Raw genomic sequence first — 10,571 nt, forward strand, 5'->3', positions numbered from 1 at the left:
CCAATGCATTTACACTGTCTTGAAATGAGAGGCCTCGGGAACCAACCATGCCCTTATGTGCCAAACAACATAGGAGCTTGCTCAAGGAATAGCTCACTCAGACAAGAGTGACGCACTTCAATGGAAAGATGTACGAGTGAGTCAACATGCATATGGGGACAAGCAACGTTTTGAAGAACAGCCCGGAGTGAATTTTAGTTGTGGTGCACTAGGCTACTGGTAATTTGATGGGAATACCATGGACCATTGGCTCTTGTTGCGACCGTGTCTACAACCTGTAGAATCTAATCAGTTTCCTTTTTTTACTATTAGTAGAAACCAAAGAATTGCATGCATGAGCGAGTAGCGTTTGGAGACTCCTAGTGTATTGCGTGTAGCAAGTAGCTCTCTCTCTCTCTCTCTCTGTCTCTCTCTCTCTCTAATATAGACACACTCATGCGTAGACACAAACGCACACACATGCTCGCAATCACACAATGTATGGTCACGGAACTTGAATATTGATAAAGTCGTCACAAATGCCCCGTTATCAATCGTCATTACAGTAAAAAAAAAGAAAGGAATCCTAATATGCGAGTGCCAAATTTGGGTTTTTACCCAAACTAGGTATATATACAATTTTTAAGATAACAAGAACTAGTTATTTGTGTGTGTGTGTGTGTGTGTGTGTGTGTGTGTGTGTGTGTGTGTCTTTTGACATGAAAATTGAGACGAGAGCTGGCGTGGTGGCTCCCCGTCCCCTCCCCCTCCCCTTCCATGGGGTTGCACTGTGATGGAAGTAGATACGAGTCTTTTGACATGAAAATTGAGACGAGGAACGTGCCCAAGCACGGTCAAGATACCTGTCGCTTTTCTGGAGGGAAAAACGGTGTCGATTTTAATTGTGACGAACCACGGTATTAGTAATTTGATGGGAAGCATGTGATCATTGGCTCTTGCTGTGACAAGGAATCTTTTTTTTTTGCGGGCAATCTTTCTTTTTTACTAGTACAATTATTAGTAGGAACCAAAGAATGGCACTGCATGGGCGAATTTGCCTTTGGGGACGCCTAGTGTTTTGCACGGTCCAAGTAGCAGTATCTCTCTCTATCTTGGATGCGAAGCGACGGGGACGGGAGGAGAGGAGGAGGTCGGTCGTGTGGGCAGCTGGCAGATGGGCCATCCACGCCGCGCCATGTACGAGTAGACTTGGACGGCGTTGTCGGCAGCCAAGTTGGCTGGGCTAGTTTGGGAATCGTGTCGCGTGCCGGCCGGCCAGTAGTGTGGGGCGCCACCGTCACGTTCTCGTTCCAGCAGCTACTGGTGGTCGGCGTCACCGTCCGTCGTATTGGGTGTCTCCGTTTGTGGTGAAGGGCGTATGCAGCTGACCCGGCTTCACCAAACCCAACCACCAGAAATGGCTTCACACTAGCTCGGATTAAAACATCTCAAATTTGGCTACCTAACAGCATCTACAGCTGGACTTTGGCAAATCTGGCCCCAGACGCGTCCGTGTGCACTAACCAGGCTCGGACTGGGAGCAAGGGTGGAGGCTGGCGAGGGTCCGGGTGCGGGAATGGTTGAAGGACGGCGGGAAGAGGAGGAATGATTTGATGGATTTGATGCAATTTGGGGTGGGGTCGGGCTGTCGGGTCCGACGTGACGGGCGCGCCCGGGCGTCCTCATATCCGTCCCGTATTTGGGCTGGATATGTGGGTGCCGGTCAGCCCGGGCGTTTGAGGGCCGTTTGAAAGACCTGTCTAGGTCAAAAAATTATGACTGGGCAGTGACCGGTCAAGCCGCCGGACGTATAAGACGGGTTTGAGAAGTCCGGTTGTACATGCTCTAACAACAGTTTCAAGTGTGTAGAGAGAAGGTTTTAGGTAGCCGAATATTTGTCGAATATAACTAATTTAGAACATTAGAAAAAAATCAATCAAAAAAACTATTTTCGGAACCAGGTGAAACTTGACTGTTCGAGGGTGGGGAGGAGATCGTCACGCACAACGACTATGACACTGGAATCTGGCGACGGGGAAGTTTGGGGACGTCGACGCACACACATGCATGCTTTCAGTCACATAATGTAGCGTTGCGGAACTTGAATATTGACAAGTCATCACATATCCGGACATGGAGTATTTGATTCTTAGCTCATATGCCCCCTCATAAACAGTAAAATTTTAAAAAAATAAAAACTTTAAAAAATCTGAATTTTTTTGTGATGAACATTGACAAAATTTCTACCTGCGTGCAAAATTTCAGGCTGAAATGACATTTGTGGAGGTCTGGGCAAAATCTTGGAGCATCGATTTTGTTATTTTTGCCCAGACCTGCACGGATGTCATTTCGATCTGAAATTATGCACGCAGTTAGAACATTCATCAATGCTCAACACAAAAAAAAAATCAGAATTTTTTATTTTTTTTTACAATTTTTTATTTTACTGTTCATGCAGGAGCTCGAGATCAAAAGAGCACTTTCATCACATATCTCAGCTATTGATCGTTGTTACAGTAGAAAACAATCACAATATGTGAGTGCAAAATTTGGAGTTTTACCAAGGCTAGGTATATACACAACCTTTAAGATAAGAAACCCGTTATTGTTACTAGAAACCAAATAATTGTGTAGTTAGTCAGTTACCTAAGTATGGTCAAATCATGAATTTGAATAGTCAAACTACGTCTTCTGTTTGGAGTAAGAGGGAGTAGTTAGTCGGTTACCCAAGTTAGAAAATCATCATAGCATTAATTTAGTCACCTAATCATTTAGGTTCAAGTTACCGGTTACCACCATGACATTGATACAGACACCCCACCATCCATGTTATAGTTTTTACCACAATGCCGAGATAGGTACCCGCTTTAAAAAATATTGTCTAGTTGTAAAATTGATGACTACTTGTGGATAACCTAGTAACTCGTGAATTATTGGTTCCTAACATATTGAAGTGAGATATATTGTTGAAGTTGATAAATATTTTGTGAATATAATGTTTGATGAATCACATATTAATGTTGGTAACTTTTGATCTTGATAATTTTGCCAAAACATAGCAAAGTGGGGTCTAATTTGAAACCCTCTCTATACAAAACGAACGGTAAAAATATAATGTGAATAAGGCATATATTATTAGCTACATGACATTTTGAATTTTTGAAATAGTAGATGAATCTTTGCTGACCTTGGCTATTTTCGAATCACTTTCATTCATGCAAAACGTCCTACACAACACCTTCGGCGAAAAGAAGGTGGAAAGGAACTGGGGGCAGACATACATTGGAGATGGTTGGTAGACATGCTCAGCTAATGACTGCAAAAGACCAAGAGAGCAATAAAAAGAGAGAGGGTTCTCACCAGATCATCTTTTCAATCACTGTCGATTATTATGTATATCTTCTATAATGGAAGGAATCATTTCATTATTGTCCCAACATTAGCCGCTTTGAGTTCAGTTTTCAACACTCTACGTTACACAGACTTCATAGATACGTGATCACAATTTCACCCGCCACATTCAGTTCGACGCTACATACATATCTTCACGGAATAAGCCTCTACTCTCATGGATATATAATATCATCCGCCTCTCCTTCATCTGCTTCAATTGCACGACTAGTTAGCTTTGAAGGACATGATGATATCTCTGTCCCATTGTCATCTTGTTGTCAAATGCACAATCCAATGCATTTACACTGTCTTGAAATGAGAGGCCTCAGGAACTAACCATGCCCTTGTTTGTTAGAAAACATAAGATGATACTATGTACCAAGCTTAGTCGGACGAGATTCTTGCACAATGGTTGAAGAACGTACGAGTCAATTTCCATGAAAATCGAGACGAGCAACGTATCGAGGAACAGTCAGGATAAATGTTACTTCTCTTGACGAGAAATGGTGCCAATTTTTATTGTGGTGGACCACGGTATTAGTAATTTGACGAGAATAGCATGTGACCATTGACTCTTGTTGCGACCGTGTCTACAACTTGCTGAGTCAAATCAGTATTGCTTCATCAAGGCTGGCATGATTCATGGTGTTCATTTTATGCACCGTTTTCATGGAACGAATGGAGTAGCCCATCTTCTAGCTGAATTTTCTTTTGATAATAACTCAATATAGTACCCATGATGGCATTCCCTCAAAAATAATCTTTTTTTACTATTAGTTTAGTAGAAACCAAATAATTACATGCGCAAGCGAGTAGCATTTGGGGGGCGCCTAGCGTTTTGCGCGGTCCAAGTGGCAATATCTCTCTCTATCTTGGATGTGATGCAACGGGGGCGGGAAGAAAAAAAACGAGATGGGTAGAGGAATTAGAAGCACCCCCCCCCCCGCTTTGTTTTATAGGAGAAAACTCCGAGAGTGGGACGTCAAACCCTGGCCGGAGATATCGACCATAGTGCTGAGATAGGGGGAGTGAGGTCACATGTCGCCAGCTGGCGGATGGGCGGACCAGCCAAGTTGCGGCCCTTTCGTCTCCTGGCGGGATCAAACCATTGTGAGTAATCTGTCTCTCGATCCACCACAAGTACCAGCCTCTGGCTGCTACCACTTGCTTGAAATTCAACCTTGGGTGTATAACCAGATGTTCATCTAGAAGAGAGAGGATGTGTTCGAAGATTGCCGAACCCAATCTGTCTATAGGCAGAGCTTGAATGCTTGATCAACAATCTGAATCACCCCAAGACGGTTCCATAGGTCTAGTGCATGTGCCCACACAAATAGTAGGTGGCGGATGTCCTCGGCACCCTACTTGTGGACAACTTGGTAACTCACAAATTGTTGGCTCAGAACATACTGAAGTGAGTATAATGTTTAAGCTAGTAAATACTTCGTGAATATCTAAATATATTGTCTGATAACTCACATATTAATGTTGGTAACTTTTGATCTTGATTCTTTTGCCAAAACATACAAAGTGGGGTCTAATCTATACAAAACGAATGGTAAAAATACAATGTGAATAAGGGGACGTATATTATTAGCTACATGACATTTTGAGTTTTCAAAATAGTAAATGTATCTTTGCTGACCTTCGCTAGTTGGATTACTTTAATGCGTGCAAAACGTCCTACACAACCCCTTCGGTGAGGAGAAAAGAATGTAGAAAGGAATGGGGAATGGACATACATTAGAGATGTTCGGTAGAAATGATTAGCTAATGAGTACAAAAGACTGAGAGAGTAACAAAAAGATATAGATTTCTCGTCGGATCATCTTTTCAGTCAATTCAAATGATTAAGTATATCTTCTTGAAAATGGAAGGAATCAAATGACATGTATTTCTTGTCCCAACATTAGCTATATTTCTTGATTCACTAGTAGAAAAAGGGTTAAATGTGAAGCACATTAGTGTCGGTTTGAATTTGAGCCGGCACTAATGTGACCATTAGTTCCGGTTCCAACGGCTAGGCGGGCGGACATCATTAGTACCGGTTCATGGGCAACCTTTAGTACCGGTTCATACCACGAACCGGTACTAATGAGGCCAGTGCGGCTGTGGTCAGGCTGGGGCCCCCACGAAGACCTTTAGTACCGGTTCATGGCATGAACCTGTACTAGAGTTTCTTATTAAGCTGATTTTTAGTCCCACCTCGCCAAGGGAGAGGCAGTATGAGCGGTTTATAAGAGTGCAGAGACAATGACGAAAAGGCGCAATGCTCACATGCACGTTGATTAGCTTCAAGCCTTTTGGAATAGTATAGATTGCACTGAGCTATGTGCAGTGCAGTCTACACTATTCCGAAAGGCTTGAAGCAAATTAACCAACATTGCACCTCTTTTTTATTTTTAATAACTTATTTGGACTCCGGACTTCTTGTGTGTTCAGTATGCAGCATTCAAAGTGACGTCATCAATTTTCAACATGTTCTGACATCATTTGCTGTTTTTCAGTCATTTACCTAATTGTTTAGAGAGCTAAATGACCGTGAAATTGAAAATCACTACAAAATGAACTGTGAAAATGTTGAAACTTGACATGGTATCATCATTTCACCCGCATAGCATGTGCGAAAGAGTAGAGAGGGTCACGGCAAAAACTGGACGCACTTCATGTACAAACTGGACAATCTCTTTCGGAGTATCAGGGTTTCGGACGAGAACTCATCTGTTACATGGGCACTTCAATGTTTTTTAAAATTATTTGAACTCCTAACTTCTTGTGGGTTTAGTATGCAACATTCAAAACGACGTCATCAATTTCCAACATGTTCTGACATCATTTGCTGTTTTTCAGTCATTTACCTAATTGTTTAGAGAGCTAAATGACCGTGAAATTGAAAATCACTACAAAATGAACTGTGAAAATGTTGAAACTTGGCATGGTATCATCATTTCACCCGCATAGCATGTGCGAAAGAGTAGAGAGGGTCACAGCAAAAACTGGACGCACTTCGTGTACAAACTGGACAATCTCTTTCGGAGTATCAGGGTTTGACGAGAACTCATCTGTTACATGGGCACTTCAATGTTTCTTAAACTTATTTGAACTCCGGACTTCTTTTGCGTTCAGTATGCAGCATTCAAAGCGACGTCATCAATTTCCAACATGTTTTGACATCATTTGCTATTTTTCAGTCATTTACCTAATTGTTTAGAGAGCTAAATGACCGTGAAATTGAAAATCACTACAAAATGAACTGTGAAAATGTTAAAACTTGGCATGGTATCATCATTTCACCCGCATAGCGTGTGCGAAAGAGTAGAGAGGGTCACGGCAAAAACTGGATGCACTTCGTGTACAAACTGGACAATCTCTTTCGGAGTATCAGGGTTTCGAACGAGAACTCATCTGTTACATGGGCACTTCAATGTTTTTTAAACTTATTTGGACTCCGGACTTCTTGTGTGTTTAGTATGCATCATTCAAAGCGACGTCATCAATTTCCAACATGTTCTGAAATCATTTGCTGTTTTTCAGTCATTTACCTAATTGTTTAGAGAGATAAATGACCGTGAAATTGAAAATCACTACAAAATGAACTGTGAAAATGTTGAAACTTGGCATGGTATCATCATTTCACCTGCATAGCATGTGTGGAAGAGTAGAGAGGGTCACGGCAAAAACTAGACGCACTTCGTGTACAAACTGGACAATCTCTTTCGGAGTATCAGGGTTTCGGACGAGAACTCATCTGTTACATGGGCACTTCAATGTTTTTTAAACTTATTTGAACTCCGGACTTATTTTGCGTTCAGTATGCAGCATTCAAAGCGACGTCATCAATTTCCAACATGTTCTGACATCATTTGTTGTTTTTCAGTTATTTACCTAATTGTTTAGAGAGCTAAATGACCATGAAATTGAAAATCACTATAAAATGAACTGTGAAAATGTTGAAACCTGGCATGGTATCATCATTTCACCCGCATAGCATGTGCAAAAGAGTAGATAGGGTCATGGCAAAAACCGGACGCACTTCGTGTACAAACTGGACAATCTCTTTCGGAGTATCAGGGTTTCGGACGAGAACTCATCTGTTACAGCGACACTTCATTTTTTAAACTTATTATAATTGCAGACTTCTTTTGCGTTTAGTATGCAGCATTGAAAGCCACGCCATCAACTTTCAACCATCAACTTGGCATGGTATATAAAAATAAATGAATAGAAGAAAATAAATAAAGGAGAAAAGAAAAAAAGCAGAAAAGAAAAAAAGCAGAAAAGAAAAAATAGCAGAAAAGAAAAAAACTATAGCAGAAAAGAAAAAAACTATATAAAAAACTACTCAGAAATAAATAGAAGAAAATAAATATAGCAGAAAAGAAAAAACTACTCAGAAATAAATAGAAGAAAAAATAAAGCAAAAAAGAAAAAAAACTATATATAAAAATTTGGGGCACTGCCCTGTGGGCCTGCTAGACCACGGGCGTGCAATTTCAGGCCCACAAGGCCCAACAGACTCGCAGGACAGCGCGCCGTAGTTAGGCCGAGAAGCCTGCTTTATAGAGGAGTTCGAAAGGGCAGCCGCGGCTGGGTTTATAAACCAGTGCGGCTGCCCTTCGCCCGGCGAGGTGGGACTAAACTTAGTGCACCGCGGGTGGCAGCGCATAACCTTTAGTACCTGTTGGTGGCCCCAACCGGTACTAAAGGGTGGTCTTTAGTACCGGTTGGTGGCTTCAACCGGTACTAAACGTTGCTCTTCCCGCCTCTTGGCCTGGCCAAAGTTGGCCTTTAGTACCGGTTGGTGGCTTCAACCGGTACTAAAGGCCCATCCTATATAAGAAAACACTTCAAAAAATTCAGTTTCTCATCTGCTTCTTCTCCTCTGTCCCGTCGCCCGCTGCCCCTTCGACGCCCCCGTCGCCACCCCTCGTCGACGCCTCCGTCGCCGCCCCGCCCCCGCCCCCGTCGTCGCCGCCCTGACCGTCCCTGTCCCCGTCGCCGCGCCGCGCCCCGTCGTCCCGTTGTCCCTGCCCGGCCCGTCCCCGTCCCCGTTGTCGTCGCCCCGTCCCCATCCCCGTCGTCACCATCCCCGTCGGCGCCGCCCGTCGCCGTCCCCGTCGCCGCCCCCGTCGCCTCGCCTCGCCGGTGAGATCCTACCCCGGCCGCCATGTCCACACACACATTGTGTTTTAGTTCTTTAGTTATAAATTTTAGTTATAGAAATTTTATGTTTTTTATTTATAGAAATGTTAGAAATTTTTCTGTTTTTAGTTATAGAAATATTAGAAATGTCAGTTATATATAAATGTTTTTTTATATAAATGAATTACCTAGATAAGAATGTTAGAATGTTAATGTTAGATGAATTAGATAGAGAAGTTAAATATTAATGTCAATTGTTAGATGAATTAGATAGAGAACTTAAATATTAATGTCAATTGTTAGATGAATTAGCTAGATATTAATTAATTAGGTATATGAGATTATTTGAACTAGTTGAATTAATATAACTAGTTTATTTTAAGTAAATGCTTAGTTGAACTAGCTAGTTGAATTAGTACTAGTTTATTTTTAGTAAGAAAATTTAGGTATATGAGATTTGATGATCTAATTAGAATATTACTATATATAGCTACTTTATATATTCTAGTAAGAAAATTAATAGAACTAGTTTATTTTTAGCAATTTCTTAGTTGAATTAGTTGAATTAATAGAACTAGTTGTTTTTAGTAAGAAAATTTAGGTATATGAGATTTGATGATCTAATCAAAATATTACTATATAGAACTACCTACTTTATTTTAGTAAGAAATTAATAGAACTAGTTTATTTTTAGTAAATGCTTAGTTGAATTAATAAAACTAGTTTACTTAGTTGAATTAATAGAACTAGTAAGTGTTTAATGTTTCACCTATATATGAACATATGTTAGATATTAATGTCAAATGTTAGATGAGTTAGATATAAGTTATATGTTAGATATATATTTAATTTAATTATATGAGAATTCATTATCTAATTAACATTTTATTATATATAACTAACTACCTTATTTTTAGTAAGAAAATTAATAGAACTAGTTTAGTTGAATTAGTTGAATTAATTAGTTGAACTAGTTAGTTGAATTAGTTGAGCTACTTTATTTAGGTATATTTTTCGTAAGTGCTTAGTTGAATTAGTTCAATTAATTAGTTGAACGAGTTAAATTAACAGAATTAGTTGAATTAATAGAACTAATAAGTGTTTAATGTTTCACCTATGAACATAGGAATGTTTTTTTGAACATAGGAATGTCGTCTGACGACGAACACGATTTCATTATGTGCGAATACTGCGAAGACCAGCGCGGCCTGTGTGGCAGAAATTTTCTAGTTGATGATAGACGCTTCAGCATCAAGCTGGATGAGAATTTCGAAGTGGATACAGTAAGTCACAACGACAAGTCTTTTTTCGTAATTAAGCATGACTTATGCTTCATTTGCTTCAACTTTTAATTTTAATTTTTCACTATTCTACTAGCGTATCGCCTGCCATGCAAATTTTTTGTCTTGGATAAGATAGGTTTCAGTCCTAACGAAACTATGGAGGTAAAAAGAGTTTACTTGAAGACCGAGCATGGTTATACCTTCAATGTCAAATTATACAATGCAGACACATACACCTATTTTGAATGCAAAACTTGGCAAGCACTATGCAAGGCTTATGCATTTGAGCCTGATATGGTTATCACCTTTGATATTCGTCCGGAAGATGATATCGAAGGTAATAGAGACATCTGGGTCGATGTGCAGACGCCTCCAGTTCTACCATTATGTGAGTTTCTCAACCATATTTATGTCTTCGATATGAGATTATTTGAACCAGTTGAATAATTAATAGATCTCAATTTATATTGACAGCTTATTTCCAATCAAGCAAACATGTCCGGCGCTTGGTAGACAGGACCGTCCACTATCCCAGGGCTGAACTGAACTGCGAGGAGACAAGTCATTATGTTTCATGGCTTGAGGATCTTGATGCTGTCAAGACAAAAAAATTCCTGCACTTAGAAATGTTAGTACTCAAAACGTGTGACCAATAGTGCTCGTACTGAACTATGGTCACATATATTTAGGAAAGATGGTAAGATTTCTACTATTTCTCCTCAGTGCATCTTTTGCATACATTATTTTTTAAGCTAAACTTCATTGCTAAGTATG

This window comes from Triticum aestivum, chromosome 4A, assembly GCF_018294505.1.
Source record: "Triticum aestivum cultivar Chinese Spring chromosome 4A, IWGSC CS RefSeq v2.1, whole genome shotgun sequence".
Classification (NCBI taxonomy): domain Eukaryota; kingdom Viridiplantae; phylum Streptophyta; class Magnoliopsida; order Poales; family Poaceae; genus Triticum; species Triticum aestivum.